Below are 25460 nucleotides of genomic sequence, written 5' to 3'. Positions count from 1 at the left end.
TCTGGTTCATAGATGGACTCTCAACCACTGAGCCATGCCGCCCGGCTGCTTTGCCTTTTTAAAGAGGATCACAGCCAGCCTGGCAGAGAGAGAAATTTCAATGCTAATAATAATGGCATTATTACATGTTATGAGATGTTTTAGTCCTTTGATCCCCTCTCTCTCTCTCTCTTCCCCCCACCCCCCTCCACCCCATCTCTCTCTTCTGGGGCATATAGCCAAACAAAGCATCTTACTTGGTTCTCCATTATATTTCCATTGCCAACATCTAGGCCCTACCAGCTATGCAATTTTTATTGACTGAATGAACTGAATGAATAAAAATGGCAGTGCTTTGTCTCAAAGCAGGTGCTGCAACAAACAGAAAACCTATTCCAAATGGACCTCAATAGCTAGTTTGTTCACAATAAGTTCAATATTACTGAGTAGAACTTCCTGTCAAATTCTTACTACACAAGGAAAGTGTGGGCCTATGCAAAATATTTATTACAGCCCACAAAAAGGGAAAAATCCTAAAGAATCAGAGGAAAACTTTTATCTGAAAGTGATTTTGTTCTAAAACAAAAAGGGATTACAAATGATGTCTAATCTTTGAAATTGAAGTAAGCAGATATGAAGTGGGGGGAAATATAAAAATTAGAAAACTATATTTGATGAGCAACATAATTCCTAATTACAAATAAAGATAAAGTTAAGCAAGTATAGAAGACAAAATTGAGGTATTTACTAAAATCCACAAGATAAGAATCTATAATAATAAAAGTGTAATATGCTAATTAGACCAGATGTCCTTCTGGGCATCCTTCCAAATGACCTTCGGATGAAGCCAGGGCTGCGAGGGCTGAGCCCCTTGCATGAATTTTGTGCATCGGGCCTCTAGAAGTGATATAATAGTTAAAAGGCATTGCCTGTCTGGTGAGGCTCAGTTGGTTGGGTGTTATTCCATGCACCAAAAGGTTACTGGTTCCATTCCTGGTCAGGGTTGTGAGCTTGATCCCCAGAAGAGGGTGTGCAGGAGGCAGCCAATCAATGTTTCCCTCTCATGTTGAAGTTTCTCTTTCCTTATCCCTTTCTCCCTCTCTAAAAATCAATAAAAATATTTTTTTACAAAAGAAATACATTAATAGATGCAGGACTTATGGTTTCTATGTGAGGATTACTACATTGGGGTAGGGGATAGTGTTGGAAAGAATGGACAAAGAAGGTGAAATACTCAGTGAAATAATAATTAATAATATGAATAATAATTAAGTTTATCCTGGAAGAAACATTTGAAAGTAGATCAAAGTGAGTCCACAAAGTTAAAAATATTCAGACCTAAATATTAAATTCAAGAATAAAGAAAATGTAACCTTTATATATCAACAAAGGGAAAAAAGCTCATATATATATATATATATATATATATGGAAAATAGCTCTCTTATACTTTTCCTCTATAGTATGAAACACCAGAAGGCAATGCAATGATGTTGACAGTTTTGAGGAAAAATGAATTGTGACTCAAGGAGTCAGTACTGATTTAAGTTGTCATCTGCGCTCACACAACGCAATATGCAAAGTACGTGTGTGTTTATTTGCAGAAATCTTAGAAATAAACAAGTAAACAAAATCCTTATATCTGCTTTAAATCCTTTGCAATGGAAATACATGCACATGCATAAACAGCTGTCTTTAAAAATGAATTTAAATATTCAAGATTAGGTAAGTGACAGTATAAAATAATTGATGGTGCTCAATGAAGCCGGTTATTTCGAGTGTATTGTTATAAATCTGAGTCTTCTCTGGATACAACTGTTTTAAATTCAAGAGGGGAATGGGAAAGGAAGCTTCATTTCAATTTCTAACTTAAGCTGCCTTGTCCAACATTCAGAACCCCCTTGTTTAGTGAGCTAGAGAGTACTGTTCTAAAGTAATAAAGTGGAATTCTATTTCTCATTTTCATATTCATCCTTGAATATACTCTCTCCTAATTTAACAATTCCAGGGAGCAGAAGGATTGAGTGTTGCCCCCCTTAACTGCAAGCATGCACTTGATAGGGGACTGTTCTCTTGGAAATATAAGTACACTGTCACTATTGAATCAAACCCCTCTCCATATCACTTTCAATATTAAGAAAAAACCAGCTTTTTAAAATTAGAGCTTTAAATTATGCATTTTGAGAGTATGTTAATTAAAGCTGGGGACAGTGTAACAAGGGCCTAGGTAGAAGAAGCAGCAGGAGAGAGACTAAGCAGGGATGCTTCAGCTCTCTAGAAATGTTGTAGGAAAGAAATGAGCCTGGGCTGGGCTGCTTTGGCTCACTGGGAAGTCAGAGGAAGGGGGCCTTGGGGACAGGTGCAGGGGATTAGCCTAGGATAAGCTGCTGCTGCCCACTGCTCCCCTAGCTGCAAGTCTCATGGGGACCTTTAGAGTTCAGAAGATGCATGCCTATGGGCGAAGAAGAAAGGGAAGGGAAAAAGCACAGTTGTGCTCCCAGGAGGGAGAACACACCTAAATCATGCATTTTTTAAAATGTAGCCTTTTCAGTTTCCCTGAAACTCTAGGGGTCTTGCCATGAGAAAGGACACTTTTGGTTCGTAGGAGACTGAAAATGCTGCATTGACCCCCTCTGGGAGCTCTGTGAAAAGATAATTAGCCACGAGAGTACAGCATAGAAAAGGGCTTTAAGCATTTATTTAAAGTAAGAGATTGCCCAAGGATAGTAAATAAATAAGTAAATAAATAAATAAAGTAAGAGATTGCTATGAAAAGGAGCTTGTTCACTATATACTTCTTAACAGGGACATTTGTTATAAAACTTAGCCCAATAACTTACCTAAATGTTTTGCATTCATGGTGACATCATACCAGGCTACAGAGTGTGAGAATTCGGTCTCCCTTGGTTGTGGAAAGAATTTCTGGTTCTTTTCAAAAAGCTAAATAAATAAGTAGAGGTATACTAATTTCACAATCCCGAAGAAGGCAATTACTGCAAGGTTTCTGGCTTTTGATAGAATTGCTTTTGGATGAAGAAGATAGAAAAATGCTGAGGGAAAGGGAGAGGAAAATGATGACGGAGAAGAAAGTTGTTGAGAAAATAATGACAATTCCTGTTGGTAAAGAGCTATGCTTGGTCAAAATCCAAAGGAAATATTTTAAAGCTGGGTTTTGTTTAACACTATGAAAACTAAATTTACTATATAACAGAATACACTAAAAAATGTGAATGGAGGATAACTACACTTCACTTTATGTAATTAATCTTGTTAGTTTTAAAAGAAATCCTGAGAATCTTCATAAGTCTTCTCATAAACAAGAAGATAATAGATTTCCAATAATGTTTTTTAGCATCAGCTAGATTTAATTATAGTTGGGCAACACTAAACTCATTGGCAAATGATGTTGGTACATCATGTATCGGTATATGATGTATTGAATGATGATGTTGACCTTCAGCCTTTGAGATGCAGAGAGAGAGAGAGAGAGAGAGAGAGAGAGTCTTAATGAGGTGACTTTTGCAAAGCACCTAAGGATGGGAGCTGGTGGCCAGGAGAACCACCCATGTGATTAGAGAGTTAAAATATTCAGTCCCTACCATCCCTGTCCCCCAACTCTGAGGAGGGGAGAAGAGCTGGAGATTGAGTTCAGTTGCCAGTGGCCAATGATTTAATGAAACGTGCAATGTAATGAAGCTCCGGGAAAAACCAGATGGCATGGGTTGGAGAGCTTCTGGGTTGCTGAAGACGTGGAAATTTGGGGAGAGTGTGCACCTGGAGAGGGCACAGAAGCCTTTCACCACACCTTGCCCCAGGCATCTCTTCTGTCTGGCTGTTCCTGAGTTATATCATTTTATTATAAACTTGTAATCTAGTAAGTAAAATGTTTCTCTGAGTTGTGTGAGCCGCTCAAGCAAATTAATCAAATCCGAGAGAAGAGAGTAGTGGAGACCTCTGATTTATAGCTGATTGGTCAGAAGCCTGGGCTTGCAATTGGCAGCTGAACTGGGAGCAGGAGAGGGGGGTTGCAGTCTTGTAACCTTCCTCCAACATTGGGGTTTAGTGATCAGGAACCCAAAATAAAATAAAGAGAATACCTCTATCCTGGGATAAGCTTTACTTACTTTATCGTGGTGGAAAGAAGACAAGATATGGTAAGGATATAAGAATAGAATATGAACAGGATATGTGCAAACAGGGGCAAGTTTAAAACGTGCTCTATGATAATAATAAATAATGTTTATTTTGTATTTATTATATGTCATGGATAATACACTGAACTTAGCTTATGGTCTGGATAGGAAGTACTTCCTCAGTCTGGACAATGGGAAATGTTGGCCACCTTCTGTTACAATAGCCACTATCCCTCCAAAGTCACTTCCTATGGTTAGAATTTCCTAGAACCAGAGGGAGAGCATCTGACCTGTTTGTTGAAATCTCTCAGTGTCTATTTAATGTGGGACTGGCTCTGTATACCTTGAAATTAATCTAGGAAGCAATAGATGAAGATCAAATTTAGAACCTCAGAGTTATCCAATAGAAAAATTGTTCCTGGCTCTAGTCCTAGTATTTTTCTTGGCATCTATTATTCTTCAACCATAGAATGTCTCCATTTAAAACTGCCTGGCTTTCATCCCCAAACATAGACAGTGAATATGTAATATCTAGCAACAATACTAGCTGTGCTAGATCAGTTTTATAGGACTATAAACATTTTCTGGTGATTAATTATATTGTTTGGTGAGGTCTATAGTATTTTTTCTAAAACATGGTAATCTTACAGAAGAGGAGATTAAAATAGACTCAGCCCATTCAATGATTTCCCTGGTGATGATGAATAGATCAGCTAAGAGGCCTATAATACAGACTCAGAAGAATTAGAAAGGCATAATTAAACCCCCCTCACCACACACACACACACACACACACACACACACACACAGGATAATTCTTTAATAATTGCAATTCCATCACAAGACCTTTTTGTAAAGAATTTCATAAGCAGTGCAGTATGAAGGGTTAGAAAATAATTAAGTGGATGCATGTGAATTGGTCCCCTTTCTGATTCATGAGTTACACTGTGCTGGGTAGCTTTCTTATGCCCTTAGGTCATTCATTCCTGCTCTTTGCCTCCCAAAGGCTGGCCTTTATGGATCTTTTTGTCTTCCATCGGATTGCCAATGAGAGAGAGAGAGAGAGAGAGAGAGAGAGAGAGAGAGAGAGAGATCATTTAGGGTATCTATTCTCCCAGCTGTATGGTTTCTCATTGGCTTGACTGCATCCCTTAACTAAAGGTCAGATCTCCTCTCCAGGTGGCCCTCTCTACATGACTCTCTTTAAGAATATCTATAAATGTTCTGCCTACTCCCCCCTTCAGGGGTGCAAACAGCCCTGGTGTTGGCCTGATCACAGGTCCCTTTGGTAAACTCCTTGAGTTATCCTAATTTGAATGTGCCATCTGTTTCTTGCTGGCACCCTGACTATGTCCAGATCTCAAAATTTAGTAACACTAGGTAGCTTCTGGGTGAAAAAGGTGAAGGGATTAAGCAAAACAAATAAAAAACCTCATAGACACAAACAACAGTGTGGCGATTACCAGGGGGAAAGGGGGAGTGAGTGTCGAAGAAGGTAAAGGGGAGAGAAATGGTGATGGAAGGAAACTTGACTTGGGGTGGTGAACACACAATACAATATACAGATGATATATTATAGGATTGTACATCTGAAACATATAATTTTATTAACAATGTCACTCCAATAAATTCAATAAAATATTTTAATGAAGAGAATTCCCATAATAAAAAATAAAAAAAAAAAAAGCTGTCTTTAATGAAGTTATATGTTAAGGAATCTACAAGACAACAACAGAAACATCTCTTACATCTATATGTAAGAGAAAATGAATTAGTAATCTGAAGGGATGAAAAGAGAAAATGAATGGACTTTAGAAATAAGGGATGAAAAATATATATGCTCAGCTAAAGGAACTGTAAAGAATATGAGTGGAGAATTTCAACATCACATCTAAATGGCAAAGAATTCCACCATAGTTATAGAAAAAAGAGGAATGGGTCAGTAGATAAGCATTCATTCTCTGGCAGTTCCTTAAAAAGCAAGCCCTTTACGTTACTAAAGAAGAATTTAGAAAAGATATAGAAACTAAAAAACAAGTATCTCACAAAGCATCATACATTCCGAAGATTTATTTTAAAGAACTTTTCATTCCTGGAACAACCGCCTGCTCTCTTCACAGGAACTATCTATCTCTCATATTATGATTGACCATACAGACTTTTGAAAATCCTTCTATGCGACAAACCATAATATACAAATATAACGTGAAGCATTAAAAAGTACTTAAAAGTATTTGTTTCCTTTGCACGGTACTAGATAAAACTTTATGAAGTTATTTGAACACCAATAATGTAACTGCATTACTACAACCTAATGGAAAATTGAGTATTTTACAGGCAGCACTGACACCATCTCTCTCTGGTCTTCAATGCCTCATTCCTTGATTATTGCAGCAGCCTATCAAATACTTTCTCTGCCTTAATTTTCCCCCTTCCCCCAATTCTTTTTGCACATTGCAACCAAAGCAATCTTCCTAAAGAACATGGCTTTGAACACATTAGCTCCTGGTCAAAACTGTAAGGTTTCTACTAGAAGATAAATCGCTAACTCTTTAACGAGCATTTAATTAACTAGTAGCAGCCTACATTTCTACTCTATCTTAAATTATTCATGTTCATGAAGCCTCTTTTCAATGTCCTCCAAATGCTTTCCCATTTCTCTGCTTTTGTTCACTCATCTGACATAGGTAATTTAATCAAATTATCACCAAATTCTGCAAAATAATATTTCATCCTCTTAAATTTACTGGAATTTTCAACATATTCGATTCTTTTTCTAAGATTTAGCACACCCTCATTATTTAAATTATCAAGTCCCTTCTTGATTTCCCAGATTATGATGGTTTATCCTAATGTATGCCAGCACAGCAACCCATTAAAAAATATATAAATAAACAAAAGGAACTTAATATCCATTGTCAGGCCATCTGAGTGGGGAGTTTGTCCTTATTACTAAAGACTTTATAGAGATTCATTAGTCTAAATGAAAATTTAAAACATTTAATGTCAGTAAGGTCTCCCTTACTTCTAACTTTCTGTTACAATATAAAGCCCATCTTTTGTTCTCAAGAGAAGACCTGGTCACTTCTTTCAATGGTTTAAAGCCAGCTAATCGATATATATAAAAGCCCAGCAATTGTTGTGACGGAACGACCAGAACGACTGGAACAAACAGTCGACCAGTGGCTATGATGATCACTGACCACTAGGGGGCAGATGCACACAGGAGCGCCTCTAGTCTATATATATAAAAGCCTAAGTGACTGTTGCGACGGAACGACCAGAACGACTGGAACAAACAGTCGACCAGTGGCTATGATGATCACTGACCACTAGGGGGCAGATGCTCAACACAGGAGCTGCCCCCTGGTGGTCAGTGCACTCCCACAGGGGGAGTGCCCCTCAGCCAGAAACCGGGCTCTCATCTGGCCAGCGCAGCTGCAGCGACGGGAGCCTCTCCCAACTCCGCAGCAGCACTACTGAGCAGCAGCAGCAGGTGCAGTGGGCCAGGATGAGTGCAAGTGATGCAGCACCTGGCCTCAGTTCTGGCTCCTCCCTGACTGCCTGCTGCTTGGCACACTGCTACATCCCTCGGGATTGGGCCTAAACCAGCAGTCGGACATCCCTCTCACAATCTGGGACCCTTGGGGTCCTAAATCAGCAGTTGGACATCCCCTGAGGGGTCCCAGATTGTGAGAGGGTGCAGGCGGGATGAGGGACACCCCCTCCCCAGTGCACAAATTTCGTGCACCGGGCCTCTAGTAAAAAATAAAGGGTAAGTTAATACGCATTATATTCTGGGAAAGAAAAATACTTTGTAAATGAATATATATATTCATCTCTCTAAAAGTAAGGTTGAATAGCTTTTTTTGAATAATTCATAAACTAACTGTAAGAGTTTCCTTGTATTTCACAAGTTAGTACAGCAAGGGTCTACTTGCTTTGCTAGTTACATACTAACATCCTGCTACCTTTATTTTGATGTTATAAGGTTTCTAAAAGTACTCTTTTTGAAATGAAAAAGAATTGAATAGCTTACTTCATGCCTTCTTATGTCATCCACAGGCCCTAAACACCAACCTTCACAATTTTACTTCTTTTGCTTCCTCCTTTAGAATTGGTTTCAGTGCTCCACCTTTGAAAAACCGTACCAGATTTTGTTAACCCTGTTTCACTCCAATAAATTAAAAAAGAAAATCGATGACAGATAGCATAATATTGGAATCAGTGCAGCTTTTCTGTGCTTTTTTAATGCATTATGTTTACTCCAATATAGAATGTATTTAAAAATATTGAAATTTTTTATTTAATTACTAGTTCTATCCAGATATATAATGAGACCCTTGAAGACAAGGACTCTATCTTGCTTATACGTGCATCCATTATATCTACCCTAGTGCCTGACACAGAGTAGTCACTCAATATTGTGGGATGGAGTCCTGAACATAATAAATTTGGATTGGGTTTAACTAGCATTATACTACAACCCAAATTATTTCCCTTAATTTGAGAAGACACAATGGAGATTATAGAACACCCCAATGTATTAAGTAATCTCTTACTAAGTAATCTCTCACACTCCCCATGCCTTATATAATTATGAAATATTAAAAAGTGTGACACCTATGTGTTGGGGGTTCTAAGCGAATATCATGAATATAGTTCATTGAACTCGTGTTGAAGTAATAGGGAAAGTATAATGATTGAATGATTGTTTTTATAGGATGTTAATTCTGTTACTGTTCTAAAACTTTCTGGAAGAATTCCTATATTTTTCCTATACCAATATTTCACGGGGAACATATTTTATTTTCAGTTCCTACATAAATATTAAAATATATTTAATTCTTCATGGGAGTTCTTTCAATAGCTCAACAGTTCATTCTGCCTAACCAAACAATAGATAAACATAATTGTTATTGAAAGGACAGATTTCCTGCTTTTTATCAGTTTAGTGTAATGAGAGGTCAGGACTCAGTGGGTTAAAAAACAAGAATAATGATGAAAACCAGCTAATTGCCTCTCACTATCTTAATATGGTCAGGATATTAGGGTGGCTGATGAGAATTCAGCTTGATCACAGTTATAAAAATAGAACTAATGACAATGATCAATGCTACCATACTCTTCCAGCTGAGTACAGCACAGGAGATTGAGGCTTAAAGTTGACATTAATTTTAATGTGTCCTCACTTATTTTAGCAGAAAAGTATCTTCCTTTCATAATACAGAGTAATGCAAGAAGCCACCGAGGTGGGTGATGCCCCCGTGCAGTCAGTTCCTGTGGCAGTAGGGTGGGAGATGCGTGGCAGTCAGCAAGAAAGGGTCTCTGTTAGGCCCCAAGATGATACTGTGTAGCTGGGAAATCTACAGAAGAGGCTGTTGTTAACTTTTTTTTTTTACCACCTGTTTTATTTTGCTGAGATATAACTTTTTAAATTAAATTTATTGGGGTGACATTGGTTAATAACATAAGTTTCAGGTATACAGTTCTATAATGCATCTTCTATACATTGCATTGTGTGCTCACCACTCAAAGTCTAGTCTCTTTCCATTAACACATATTTGACTGCCTTTAACCTCTTTCTCTTCCCTCCAACTCCTTCTCCTCTGGTATCTAGCATACTGTTGTGGGTTTTTGTTTGTTTGGTTTGGTTGTTGCTTTCTGTTTTATATTCTACATATGAGTGAAATCATGTCATTCTTGTCCTTTTCCACCTGACTTATTTCATTAAGCATGATACTTTCAAGATCCATCCATGTTGTCACAAATGGCAACATTACATCATTTCTTATGACTGAGTAGTATTCCATTGTATATATGTACAACATCTTCTTTATCCAATCAAAGACACATAGGTTGTTTCCAAGTCTTGGCTATTGTGAATAATACTGCAGTGAACATAGGGGTACGTATATCTTTACAAATAAACATTTTGCTGAAAGCAGCTACATAGGTTAAAAGACAGAATATTGCAATCACATTTGAATAAAAGGAGCCCAAACATCCTAAATATGCATGATGTTTGAGGCAATCCTGGGTGCATTTGGCTAGGACTTGATTTAGGAATCTTTGGTTGGTTGCCTAGCAGGAGTTAGCACTAATAAGAACCAGCAGTAAAAGCTAAATATATTTAGGAGGCATGCCTGCTGGCTGGGACTTCCTCTTGCAATGGACATAGGATGGATGATAATGCAGTGGGAATTGTGGCAACAAAATTGTAGGTAGGAAAACTGTGTTAACAGTTTGGTTGATATAACTTGATAGTGGTGATATTAATATAAACACTGGTTTAATTTTATCTTATTACTAGAGGCCCGTTGCATGAAGAGATTCGTGCAATAGGCCTTCCTTCCCCTGACTGTGGGCAACGGGTTTCCTCTGGCACCCGGGACCCAGGCCTTCATTCTGGCCGCAGCGGAGAAGCCAAGCCTCTTCAGTCTTCAGTCATCTTCAGTCTTCGTTCTGGCGGAGCCTTCAGTCTTTGCTCTGTGTTTGCATATGCAAATTAGCCGCCATCTTTGTTGGGTTAATTTGCATATGCATCCTGATTGGCTGGTGGGTGTAGCGGAGTTACACCAATTTGTTTCTCTTTTATTAGTGTAGATTATTTTTTAAATATATTTTTATTGATTTCAGAAAGGAAGGAAGAGGGAGAGAGAGACAGAAACATCAATGATGAGAGAGAATCATTGATCGGCTGTCTCCTGCACGCCCCCTACTGATTGAGCCCACAACCTGACCATGTGCCCTTGACTGGAATTGAACCCTGGACCTTCCAGTCTGCAGTCCAACACTCTATCCACTGAGCCAAACCAGCTAGGGCTGATTTAATTTTATTAGATATCGCCCATTTAAGTGCCAAATGATTGCATATTGATCATAACTTATGTAGATTCTTAACATTAAGTTTATCTTTTGAGAAATTTTTAAGGCCAATAATTATTAAATTTGAAGATGCTCTCCTTCTTCTTGAGAAATGACACAATAAAAACAAAATAATTTTTAATTGGTCTCTCCTTGAAGCATGACACAATGTTCAGCACATAGTATTGACAATGTTTATTTAATGATGGAATATATGATTAAAATATCTGATATATCACAAAACCGGAATGGATTGGATAATTCCCTTTTTTACTTTTAGTGAGCTTGATTGCTAACATCATTAAGGACCCATCCATTAACAATGTCCTAATGTTCAGCAATGGAATATGTTTCTGTCCCTCCCTCACCATCCCTTGCTCATGAATGGCTTACAAGGTATTTAATTAGTCTGGATTCTGTTCTCCACTGAATGTAACTATTCCTCCCCCTCCTCCTCCTCTTCCTGCTATTCCTCCTCCTCTACCTCTTCCCCTTTAGCATTTGTTGAACCCTACAGTTGCCCATGTTGCACATTCTATTGATCTCTTTATTTGTATTACTTTTTTTAAAAACAACCACATGAGGTAGGCCCTATTGTATCTAAACATGTGCTAAGACAATTATGTTTAGGAAAATCAAGTACTAGTCCATGGTAATAGTACTCATCAACAGCTCCCAGAAAGCATAATTTTGTATGTGTCATATTTGTAAGGAGACCTCAATGAAATAACTTTCTACTTTGAATGTTTTCACATATTAATAGAATAACATATTGCAAAAGAGAGGGGGGATTCTTTTCTTATTTAATAAATTTAGTTTCCCCTCTGGCTGTGAAAACAGGAGCTAAAGCTATAACAAGTATTTAATTGGAAAAAATGTCTCTGGTTTCTGTTTCTTCCTGGGCACAATATCAGTTTCCTTTGGGGCATTCAAAAAACACCAGTTGAGAAGGCCAGAATGAACAAATAAAGAACTGGCAAACAATCTAATCATATTTTTATATTGTGCGAGTGTTAGTGAAGCCATCCAAGAAAATGAAAACTGATCTCTGTGGACTCTGAAATCCATCTCAGTCGCACTGGGCCTTCGTAGAGGCATACTTGGCCACTGGGCATTGGGACATATATTTCAACAACATTAACTGAGTCAGAATACAACTCATCCTGGCCTGGCAAAGGGAGGAGTAGGGGTCAGTTAGTTACCACCAGAGGTAAAACTATGACCCTGACTCCCCACCCTCCCAGAATTCAATCCGCATGTGATAGTTTAAAGCTATGTAATCTAACTCATGTAGCCTGCCCATGTAATTTTGGAAACCATAGTGTCATTTTACCTACAGCTGATCAAGGACCAGGACCAGCTGAAAGTGACAAAGGGAGAAAGACGACACTATTGGAATCAGTGAAAAGTGTGGCTTCTGGGAAAATATGCTTTTCATTTCCAAAGTATTGTCTTTAGATGATATAGAGCAAAAAAACTTTGACTTTTTAATGTTTTCTTGACAAAAAAAAAGAAGCTATTTCAGAAATCATCTCAATGCTGTTTGCTCAGTCATTCACACCAGGCAGAAATTCTGTCAGAACTTGTCACTTTTATTTAAGCAAGACCCTGACACAGAGCAACTTTATTCTAATCATGCTCACATTCAATTTGACAGTTTCAGAATATCTTGTATGTCCATTGTACATGCTCAGATAGATAATTTATCACCAAACATTTCTCTTTTGGCATCTCTGATAGATTCTCACCTTCTTTTAGCTCAATTTCTGGGGAGCACAAAAGCCTACATTAAAAATATCACTATTTTCCATTTCTCTGTGGATAGTGTGAGAAGACATATTATAGAGACAAACACAATTTATTTAGTAGAAGGGGAAAGCCAATGTGAAGTAGCATAAAAAGATGTAGTACTCACAGGGAATTGAATCCTGAACTTTTTTTGATTTTCACACTGAATCTGATTTATCCAAAGGAATAAATTATATTCACCCAGTTGGTTATTTGGAGTTTACAAAACACCTTAGAATGCAATTTTAAATGTTATATTAACAATTAAATAACTTAGTTGTAATTAAGTAATGTAAACTTAATCTTCTAACCATATTTAGCATACCAAAGACTAAAGATTAGAGAAATACATTATTGAATAATTTGCCTAATTGGTGTTCCATGAAAACGATTGTCATGATAATGCTATTAGCAGTTCTCATTTTTTGAATGTGTATTATGGCTCAAACATTTGATTTGTTTTAGATACATTATTTCATGTATTTCTTACATCCACCCGAGGAGGCCTTCTCTCTCTTTGCAGAAGAGGAGAATGAGCCTCAGAGAAATTAAACATCTCAATGTGGTAGTATTTGAAGATGGACCTTTGGGGTGGTGATTAGGTCATGAAACTAGACCCCTCATGAATGGGATTAATGCCTTTATAACAGGGGTCCCAGAGAACTCCCTTGCCGCCTCAGCCATATGAGGATACAGTGAAAAGATGGCCAGCTATGAATCAGAAGAGGGCTCTCATTAGACAACAGCTCTACTGGCCCCTTGGTCTTGGATTTCCCAGCCTCTAACACCGGGAGAAATAAATGTATATTGTTTATAAGATTAGGTGGCTTTGTTATAGCATCCCAAACAGACTAAGACACTGACAAGAATATTAACAGTCCTGATATTGATATGGATTGGTAAATTTGTTGACTGAAAGCTCTCTAAAATGTTAATTAAAAAGTATAACACTCCTTCCTAGAACCATCTGTTATGTTATTGTCTTCTTGACAAACCACCTTCATATTTCATCACATCTGCACCTATTTTTTTTTTTACTCCTTCTTGAGTTATGATATGAAAGGTGTTTTTCCTTCCCCTGCACGCAGGATCCCTTTGCAGTCAGTCTTCTTAAGAGTTTGGATGTTAGTGATAAGATTTTCTTTATCTTCAACCTTTTTTTTTCTCTGTCTCCTTCCCAACAGCACTTAAACCTGTGAAATTCTCTCCCATCTTTAAAAGATAAATATTTCCATTCACCTCTCTTAGACCCCCTGGAGCTATTTTCTTATTTCTCTTCTTTCCCTTCAATACCAAGTATCTTAAAAGCGATGTCTACAATTATTGTCTCCATTTTTTCACCTTCCATTTGTGCTTCAGACAACTATACTCTGACTTCTGCCACCTCCACTCAGCTGAGATTGTCATAGATAAAATCACCATTGACTTCTTTGTTACTAAATTCAATGGAAACCTCTCAACCCTAGTTTTAGTTAGCCTTTGTGCAGAATTTAATGTTCATGAACTTCTCTTTGCATTGCCCTCTATTTTAGAGGCAGGGGTACTGTGACACCACACATTTTGCTATGTCCTTATTGGAACTTCCTTTGGTTTTCATCCTAGTTACATATCCTCTCTCTCTCTCTCTCTCTCTCTCTCTCTCTCTCCCCTATCCTAAACACTTTCCCTCAGTAATTCTATCCATTTTCTGATTTTCATGTACTATGTTATATCCTAACGAGAGGCCTGGTACACAAGATTCGTGCACTTGGGGGTGCGGTCCCTCAACCTGGCCTGCACGCTCTCGCAGTCCGGGACCCATTGGGGGATGTCCACCTGCTGGCTTAGGCCCGATCCTTAGGCCAGGCAGTCAGACATCCCTCTTGCAGTCCGGGACCCCTTGCTCCGTACTGCCTGCCTGCAGTGGAGGCGGGAGAGGCTCCTGCCACCGCCACTGCGCTTGCCAGCCATGAGCCCGGATTCTGGCTGAGCAGCGCTCCTCCTGTGGGAGCGCACTGACCACCAGCAGCGCCCCTCCTGTGGGAGCACACTGACCACCAGGGGGCAACTCCTGCATTGAGTGTCTGCCCCCTGGTGGTCAGTGCGCATCATAGCAGCCGTTCGGTCGATTTGCATATTAGGGTTTTATTATATAGGAGGATAATCCTGGATGAAAAATGGGTTCTACAGAAAGTAATCTCAGAGTGGTTTGATCATAAATTCCTAACTGGGCATGTCATTGTGGGTGGTCATGCCCCAGGCATATAATTTCTTTAGTAAAAGGTTTATCTTTGACTTAAGCAAGTCCTGTTTATTGGTTTTGTGCATCTATGCTAGCACACCTTTGAAATAAGCTAACCATCCTCAAGAGAGCACATAATCTTGTTAACTCTCCTGTAATCCAATCACTGCCTTGTTTTTTCCTGGAAACTTCTTGTAATTTTTCTTCTTGTAAAAATTAAGGCCCCTCCTTAATTTCAAATGCATAATAGAAACTGCAAAACTTTTATTCTAAGGAGCATTTGAGATCTTGCTTCTGGGTGATTATTGTGAGTTTAGCTAAAATAAAATATTATAAAAAATTTTTGCAAGTTTGTGCATTCCTTATATCAATATACTTTAGATGATATTTTCAGTTTATATTTTTCTTTGGCCCCAATCTAAGTAGCCAAGTATCTAATGCATATCACAACCTGGATCATAATACTGCTATTAAATGTAAGGATCATAATAATTGAGAAATACCTGTAGACCAGCCACTCTACTAAATCCATTACATGAATTATCTCAAAGTTAAAAAAAAAATAGCTTCAAATATTGTCTCCATTTTAAGATAAGTAAACTGAAGCTTAGAGATATTTAATAAATTACTTAATGCATGCAATTAGAATCCTAGATGTGCTCGCTTCCTAATCTCATGTGGTTGACCATTTTTTTAATACCACTTTGACTCGTATATATATGCAAGGCATTCTCCACAAACATTCAAATTCAACAGGCCCTAAACTGAACTCTTTCATTTGACTTACTAACCCAATGATTTTGAAATTCTGAGTCAATTACACAGTGAAGAAACTGGACTTTTTGTCTTATAGACCATAACTAATAAATCACAAATTTTTGCTATTTATTACAAAATAACTTCTACTTCCTTAGTACCTAAAAATACAGCACTTTCTACCTATCCCCAGTGGTCAGAGCCCCAGAATCTTCCCCTGAATGAATGTAGCAGCTTTCTGACTGGTGTCCCTGCTTCAGGTCATGGCCCCTCCCATCCATTTCTCACAATGCAGTCTGAATGATTTGCTGAAGTCAAATCTGCTCATGTCATTTCCTTGCTGGCTTAAAATCTGTCAATGCCACTGGACTGCTCTCAGGATAAAATCCAAACTCAGGGCATGCAAGGTCATTTGTGATGGAGCCACTCCAAACCCATGGCATCTTCTATCCAAACTACTCACGTCACTCTAAGTTCCAATTATGAACAGATATTATTTGTAGATCTCCGAGCAGGCTGTGCTTTTATTTTAGTTCTAAGATTTAAAAAATTATTTTTGTCTTGCTGAGAAATTATATCTTTCTTTCCCCATTTAATGAGTTTTAACTGCATCTCATCCTTTACGATTCTGCTTAGATGGAACTTACTCTTGTAAGCCTCCTCACTCCCACCAAGATCCCCCTATGTTCTCCCAGGGCTCTTAAGCATAATGAGCTTAGGCATCATCATTACCCATTTGCTTGCCTGACTGTCACTACACTTTATTATGTCCCTTCAAGAGTAGCCATCAGGACTTTATTTTTGTTTTCTCCACAAGCAGAGCCTGAGGGAATGGTTCAATTATAAATAATTTTGGAGGTGATCTCAGTAAACACTGGAGGCAGAGTAAAGAAGTGAGGCAGGGAAGGAAAGGTAGTCCGTGAGCAGTTCAAGTCCATTACCAGTGTGGGTTAGTGGAGCTTAATATGCTGAGGCACTGTGGGTCCCAGTGTTAATAAAATCTGTGCCTCAGAGTTACCCCACATGAGAGAGTTAGCATTTTCACACACTATCCTGGCTCCACTGACAATTATAGTTTTAGCCCTGAGTAACCCCTGCCCTGGACAAACCAGGGAAGTTAATCACCCTACCACCAGCTATTATCAGTTGAAGGAAGCTAAGGTGAGAGCAGGTGAATGGGGGAGAGGGTATTGATTCTCTGACACTTCTAGCCTGCTATGTAGGCAGCACAATTAACTCGAATAACACAAAGACCCCCAAATAAAGAAATGTAAGAGCTGGCAGCTGAAGGTTGAATCCATAACATTTGCTACACCCTGGTTTATGGTTCTAGACTTAACGCCTCACAGTGTCTGGTATGTAGTAGGTACTCAAAAGTATTTATTAAATAAGTGATTTTTTTTTAAAAAAAAAAAAGAAGGGAGAAAGTTTTGGTGACTTGTTTATGGTTGAATCCCCACTTTGTAGCATCATTTGTAGCACTTAGTAAGCTTAATAAGTATCTTGAATGAATGAATAATTGAATAGAGTTCTCACTGAATGAAGTAGATGATCTTTAAGGTTCTTGTAAGCTGTGAGATTTTATAATAATGAAAATAATCAATGTGCACCTTGCATAGTGTCCTCTTGAAACATGTCACTTTATAGTCTTGGTGTGGGCACTGTGGAGAGAAAAGCACACTACTGAATCATCCTTAACCTTAGGGAAGAAGAATGCTGCAACGTTTTTTCATCGCCCTCACAGCAGAGTAGCTCTAATTGGAGGAGGGCCACCATGACCCAGTTTTGGGGCCCTGTCACTTGAGAAACATTAAAAACCACACTGTGGGATGATGCAACATAGACGGACTATTGCCTCCTGAGCTCCACTAATGACAGAAATGTAAAGATCCATTGTTCCGACACTCCCCATGAACATCTTCTGTATTAAAAAAAATTGAATTGAAAGTGAAGGTGTGGGTGTGGGGTGGGCTAAATCTTCAAATAGCTTCCTGAAATGCCATCTGAAACAAGAAAGGCTTAGAGGAAAGGACATGGGAATGCCTTTAAACAACAACAGAAAGTGAATACACTTTATTTATTGATTTTAGAACATTTAACATTAAAATATTTTTTGTGGTGTGTGTGTGTGTGTGTGTGTGTGTATGTATTGTGTATGTGTATATGTATCACTGAGGCCTGCTTTGCTGGTAGTAATGTTTTAGGTAGAATTTCTTGTTCTCTGAGCTTTTTCATATACTGACTACATATAATGTATTTTTTTAAAATCCAGATATTTATCATAGCAATTTTCTAATTTAATAGTATATCCCTTTTCTGATTACTAAATTAATTCATCTGCATAACTGAGGATTTTAGAAAATAGTTGAGGATTTTTGAAAGAAAAGCACCAATAATCTCTAATGCTCCAAACAGCATAAATATATTTAGCTTTTTTTTCCTCATACCTATCTGTCTATCTATTATCTATCTATCTACCATATATTATCTATCTATCATCTATCTATCTATCTATCTATCTATCTATCTATCTATCTATATCTTTCTCTCATCTTTTCAGCCATTTATCTAATCTATGTACCACATTTGGAAGCTGTCTTTATTATTTTCTGATTTAAAATATGCTAGGTGGCATAATTAAAATTTACTCTGGGGAGCCCAGGGTTAGAAACCCAGAGAGATTGCAGGTCATGATTTGCTTCAAACATGCATGACTTTTGTAGCCCGTCCTCAGATGGGTGGCAAAAGACTTTAGGTTCTCATTGGAGAGCTCGCTTTGGGAGCTGGCTTTCAAAGCAGCTGAGATCTAGGCACAGCTACAGGGCCATGGGACTCTGGTCAGGGGACATAAACAAACATAACAACGGCTCTACTAATATTCAACAAACCATATATATTCTCTTCATTCTTTTTCAAATGCTTATATAAGATATAATAAATAAATTTCGAGTTAATGTGATCCAAATCCCTCATGAGAACATTCTGAGCCAGCTATTTTTTCCCCTGATCTCACAATGCTGGCTAGTTGCAAAAACAGAGCTAGACTAAAATATATTTGATTTTCTATTAATATTCTTTCTATTGTACCCCATGACTTCACAGCCAAAGGATTGATAGTGTTTGTAGATAGATAAGAATTAATATGGAAAATGAATATGTGTAAACATATCCCTTTAAATATTTAAATGTACTAAAAGTATATATTTTAGTATATATATTGAAAAGTACACTGATAAATAATTTTCACACAATGACCTATCTATGTACCCAGCATCCATATAATGAAACAGTATTAGCAGTATCCCAGAAGCCTCTCTTGTGCCCAGGAATCCTCTCCCCCCAACCCCACAGACACACACACATACACACACGCACCGTGCGCGCAGCACACACACACACACACACACACACACACACACACCACTCATAAGAATACTCCCTACTTCTGCCCACAGATTAGTTTGGATTCTTTTTGAATTTTATATACATTGACTCTTACAGGTGCTTTCCTCTGAGTTTGTCATTTGGCTCTAAATCACAGATGTGGATTCATCCATATTGTTGCTTATTGTTTATCTGTTGTGAATTCTGTGTAGAATGTGCTATGTGAGAGTATATCACAGCTATTTTTATCTGTTCTGCAGTTGATAGATATTTAAGTATTTTCAGGATATAAGCTATTAAAAATAGTGGTATGATGAATATTCTTGTAACCATTTTCGTTTTAGTGAACATAATGCTTTTAGGAGCGGAATTGCTGGGTCATTTGGTTATGTATAGTTTATCTTTAGTAGATTCTTTAAACAGTTTTCCAAAGTGCTGTGCAATTTACACATCCACAAGTAGAGTGTGGGAGTTTGTGTTGCTCCATACTAGCCAATGCTTGAAAATGTCTTTCTTTTCTTTTTTTAAATCAGTTTCAGCAGTTGTTTAGTTACGTGGAATTGTAGTTTTAATTTACACACCAGTGAGGACTATATAAAATTATTTGAGTATCCTCATTTGTGAAGAGAGCCTGTTCACTTTTTGCCCATTTTTCTAGTGGGTTGTTGTTTTCTTATTGATTTATATGACCTCTTTTTAGAATTTGAGTGGGTCCTTTGTCATAGTTATGTATTTCAAACAATTTCTAGTTTCTCTGTAGGTTGCTTTCTTAAGTTTGTCTTTAGAAAAATAGTTCTTACTATAATCCAATTCATCATTGTTTATATTATGGTTAGCACCTTTTTTTTTAAATCTTAACTAAGACATCTTTTCTTCCTTCAAGAACCTTTTAAGTATTTAAAATTTTTGTCTGAATTACATAACAAAACTTCTACAAGGGATAATCTGTTAGGAGAAAAATAAAATATTCTGGGAATGTGCAAAGATCTAAAATATCAATGTCTGTGAAGTAAACTGTATAAAAATGGTGTGTATCAATATATAGCAACACATCTTTCTCGGTGTGTCAACTTTTGTCATTATCATTGTCACTAAAGCAGGCATTTATTGAGTAACATCTTTGAGCAGCATACTGTGATTAAGCTTTATGTCATAAATAACAGAACATTTTGAAAAATTGTGAAATATTTTCTATTAAATATATAAATATAAGTGCTTAAATTATTACGAGGTAATATGTAAATTTTAATAACAAAAAATCAAATCACAATATAACAGAATTATTATATTCAGAATTCTAGTTAGATTACTCCTGACATTAATGGATTGATAGTCAGGAAAGTATAAATATCTTTATCCTTCCCCCATCCTTCATCTCTATAACTTGTTATTGGTGTTGTTCTTACTCAGAAGACATAAAGGTGATCTATTTCTTATATTTCATACAAAGAGTATGATGTAGTCAAAATAATTATTTGAAAGATGTAGAAGCTATACAAAATAACCATTAAATAGTCATCTTTTTATTTTCTTACTTCTGATTAGATATTAGAACATCAGGTATGAAAAATAAGAAGCACACAAAATTGGTTTTACAATCACTTTAAAAAGCTAATTTAAAAAAATTATAAAGAATAGCTAACTTATCAGGAAGAAAAGCATTTCTAGTTTTGCCCTTTTTAGGACAGACTCTTCCTGGCAAAATTTAATTTAAGGAAAAATTTTTTGTATATATTTTTTAAATTTCCCCCCCAAACTAATTCAGTCTATTGGTTGTCATTGATGGATAATTAGTAAATAAAAATCTCATTACATTTTAGGAAATTTTATTGTTTCTGTTGCTAGATATTGGCTTTGATGTTGGTTTTAGATTAAACTTTGAAGATTCCGCGTGGTGTTTTTTTTTAATCCTTGCCAAAGGCTATTTTCTCACTGATTTTTAGAAGTGAGAGGGAAAGATAGAGAGAAATACTAATGTGAGAGAAACACACCGATTGGTTGCCTAATGCACGGGTCAGGGCCCAGACCAGGGAAGAGCCTGCAACTGAGGTATGTGCCCTTGACCGAAATTGAACCCAGGACCCTTTAGTCTGCAGGCCGATGCTTTATACACTGAGCCAAACTGGCTGGGGCAGAAGATTACTTTTGATGTTGCACAAGTTAGTGTACTCTTCTGAGAGATGGGTTGTGGGAGGGGTGCCTTGGAAGATTGTGGAGATATGCAAATATAAATACATAAATAAATATACATATATGTATATATATTTATTATGTATATTAAATATATGTATATATAGTTATTCTGAGTAACCTGTTTCTAGAATAAAAAATATCACTAGTATTTTAAATGGAAATGTCACAAATAATAGTAAGTAGCATTCATTTTACAGATTTTGTTTTGAAAACTCTCCTTCATCTCTCAAGTGCCTATTATGGAGTAGGACTTTGCTAGGCATTAAAGATTCAGAGGTGAAAACTATAGCACCCACTCTTGAGGATCTTACAGCTTTACATGAATGCCATAAGAAGCTTTATAAGAAAGCTTTACATAGAGAAGGTTTATAAGAAATTATGTGTATGCATGATACACATCATGTATTCATTTTGCAAATTTGGTGAAGAGTAATAAGGATTTTGTGATCAGATTTTTTCTTCTGATTTAATAATTCCCACTACCTACTGAATTTAAAATCTAATACTTTTTTGCTATTATATGGTATGTAGTGTTTGTGTATTAGTTTATAACATAAAATGATTTCTTACCATAGGTCAGTATAAACTTGAGCCCAGCTGGTGTTGCTCAGTGTGTGAGTGTTGACCGATGAAGGAGGTCACAATTCTATTCCCATGTCCCAATTGTGGGCTTGATCCCCAGTAGGGAGTGTGCAGGAGGCAGCCAATCAGTGATTCTCTCTCATCTGATGTTTTTATCTCTCTCTACCTCTTCCTTCCTCTAAAATCAATAAAAATATATTAAAGATAAACAAATAGAATTATACACTATGTACTCTTTAAAAAAATACAAACTTGAGAGCCCCGGCTTTCATGGTCGCATCATGATTTTTTTTACTTTAATAATTGCTACCAATTCTCCACTGTCAAATGGGGGAGGTCAGCAACTTAATATAAAACACTTTTCAGAGCACTTCAAGAATTTCTATTGCTTATTTCCTAAGTAAAAATCACAATGCATGAAAACCAAAAGAAATGCACGTTGGTTGTATAACTTCATCTATATTCCAGAAGACACGTTTGAAAGAAAAAGATTAAATGCTGTGTTATATATTGACAAAGATTCTCTCCTTGACCAAACTGTAATCAGACTCTTCTCAACCCTTTGATCCACTAGGACCAAGCTTTGGACATCTGTAATTATCTTTGCTTTGCCCAGTTTCAGCAATAACCCTGTTGAGTCTGTGTAGCAAAAATCCTGCTAGCCTTGCTGTTTCCCCTTGTATGTTTTTATCCACTGATACCTACCTTGCTCTTTGCTATAAATCTCCATTTGTCCTGTATTTGAAGTTGAGTCCAATCTCTCTCCCCTACTAAAAACCCCCAGTGCAGTATTGAATAAAGTTTTACTTAATGTCTTTAACAAGTGATTTTTTTTAAATAAAAAATGTATAATTCTAGTCTAGGGAAATCCTATAACACATCACTTTTAAGCTTCTTTTTTATTTGTAAGATATAAATAGATTTAAATTAATGACAGAATACCAATTTAAGGCAACTTCCCATATTTATAGTATTGGGGGGATAACTATTTTGTGATCACATCTTTACTTATGCAGTAATAATTATCACCACCTACTGAATTTCAAATTTAAGACTTTTTTGGCATTATATTGTAAACTGTAAGGATAGGCCTGTACCAGTAGTTTTTACCATATTTCTAAAGCTTACTGCATTGCTAGGCATATAGTTGGTGCTCAATATATTTAATTGAATGGAATCACATCTTCATTACTTTGCAAAGGCATCAATTAACTTTTTTTTTGAAAAAAGAAAGTGAAAGGGTAGAGACAGATTATCTAGAGTCTTAGAAAAAGAATTAAATTTAAGTACCAAGTAAAATTGCCCTATTCTTCTGTTCAACAGAGTTAAATTGGGTCCTAAGGAGGACTATTTCCTCCATCTTTTATGGGAGTGGAGGATATTCAATGAAGATGTCATAGTCTTGCATTCTGTTGAACACTGGGTTCAGAGTGTCTACTGATCTGATCTGGTCCAGCTATAGTCACTTTAGGTTAAGTTGTACCAGTTAAGTTTTAATTGTCCCTGTAGTCATATTGTTTACAAAACCAGGACTCCTGATATTGCTATTTTTAGCCTTAAACCCAATATAGAATTGTACCCTTGGGTTCCCACTGACTCAGAAGCCCTGTCTCTTTTAAAACTGAGCAGATGAGAAGTATTGGCTCAGAAAGTGCACTCTTTGTTAAAACAGCTCCAGGCTGCTTTGGACTGCAAATCACTGGCTGACTTGGCACCCTTGCATGGTGCTCACCAGAGGGCCATGGCTATTAACCCACATTAACTCCCAGAAAGCAGTTTTCTGGAGGCATTTGCTTGACTGTTATAAAACCAATTGGAAAGTTGTTCATGTTGAACAGAATACATCGTATAACATATATAAGTCTCATGTATTCCAATGTGATTACTGTTAACGACTGCTTTTTTTCATGAAAGAGGAATCAATTAAAAGACCTAAATTTTACCTTTATCGTCAGAGTTATTATGACTACCATGCAAATAAAGAGGCTCTGTCATGCACTGTATGTGCTAATTTTTGGAAAGATATTTTTGGAAAGATAAATGATGTGTTTAGTGGTTAACGTCTACTAGTAGATGAAAGATGATATGTTTTCTCTTTAAAATTTTCTATAAGGTTTTCATTTATAGTCTTAAAATGAAAGTTTTAAAGCAGGAATGGGAACCCTTCACATACGGTGGAATGCTTTGTGTGCTAGAAAAAAAGATTTTATGGTTTCACTCACAATTAGAATAATGATTTCTTTTACCTACTAGAGGCCCGATGCATGAAGATTCATGCAAGAATGGGCCTTCCTTCCCCTGGCGGCCTGCACTGCCTTTGTTCTGGCCCGGAGCCACCTTTCCACCTTCCTATGCTGCCCAGAGGCCCGGAGCGGCTGGGGCAGTGCGGAACGCCTGTGTCATCAACATGGCGATGAGGTAGGCATCCTGCCCTGCCCCGGACCGCTTGGAGCCTGCATATGTAAATTAACCTGCCATCTTTGTTGGGTTAATTTGAATACTCACTCCTGATTGGCTGGTGGGCATCATGAAGGTACAGTCAATTTGCATCTTTCTCTTTTATTAGTGTAGATCACTATTTTTATGCAGCTCCATTAGGAATACTTGTATTCTTATCTTACTCCTCTATCAAATTCTGGACATCTTACAGCAGAGAATGCCCTACTTTTTATTTTGTCTTGCGCTCATAGTGCAGGTATGTGAGAGTTGCAATATGTGTTTACAGAAAGCTTTATACTGAATTGAATTTATAGATGCTTAATTGAAACTTATTTCCAGATCCATAAAAATGCAAGTAACAGAAGTAATTATGAGGCAAATTTATAAAACCAGGAAATACACAGAAGATTCTTAAGATGCAAATGAATAGTGAATTATTTATATCATATTCTTGTCACAGAATTATTCATTTAAAATATGTTTACTGAGAGTATTGGATGAATGTAAGTACTTAGCTGAGGTAAACATTGAAATTAGGCTACTCAAAAATCACATCAAGTACTGGAAGAGATAAAGGAAAATAGTCTATTGTACTTTAGTGAAATTGGAAAGTTTATGGACCAGGTAGAATCTTTAATTAGTGACTGTTCTGCCTGTTGATCAGAGAGAGGCATTCTAGGAATATGGCACTCTTTTGGAGAAAATTGAAGGAGAAAATTGGACAAATGAGTGGAGATAGCAGTGTGAAGATATGAGTTTAGGAGAGTCTGAATGTTAGATGATAATTAATAACATCATACCATAATAAAGCAGCAGAGGAGAGATAGAAGTAAGATATGTCAGAAGAATTTGGAGATAGAAGAATGTAAAGGGAGGATAAATGGTGATGGAAGGAGACTTGACTTGGGGTGGTGAACACACAATAAAATATACAGATGATGTATTATAGAATTGTATACCTAAAATTTTATTAACCAATGTCACCCCAATAAATTCAATTAAAAGAAAAAAAGATATGTCAGAAGGAGAAGTGACTAAATATCCTCATTTATATATGAGACTGAGGTTCCTGAGATAGGAATATTTAGGAAAATCCCAGGTGTGTCTTGAATTATCTAC

This window comes from Myotis brandtii, unplaced genomic scaffold (genome assembly GCF_000412655.1).
Source record: "Myotis brandtii unplaced genomic scaffold, ASM41265v1 scaffold32, whole genome shotgun sequence".
NCBI classification, from domain to species: Eukaryota; Metazoa; Chordata; class Mammalia; order Chiroptera; family Vespertilionidae; genus Myotis; species Myotis brandtii.
Note: the sequence above shows the minus strand (reverse complement) of the source record.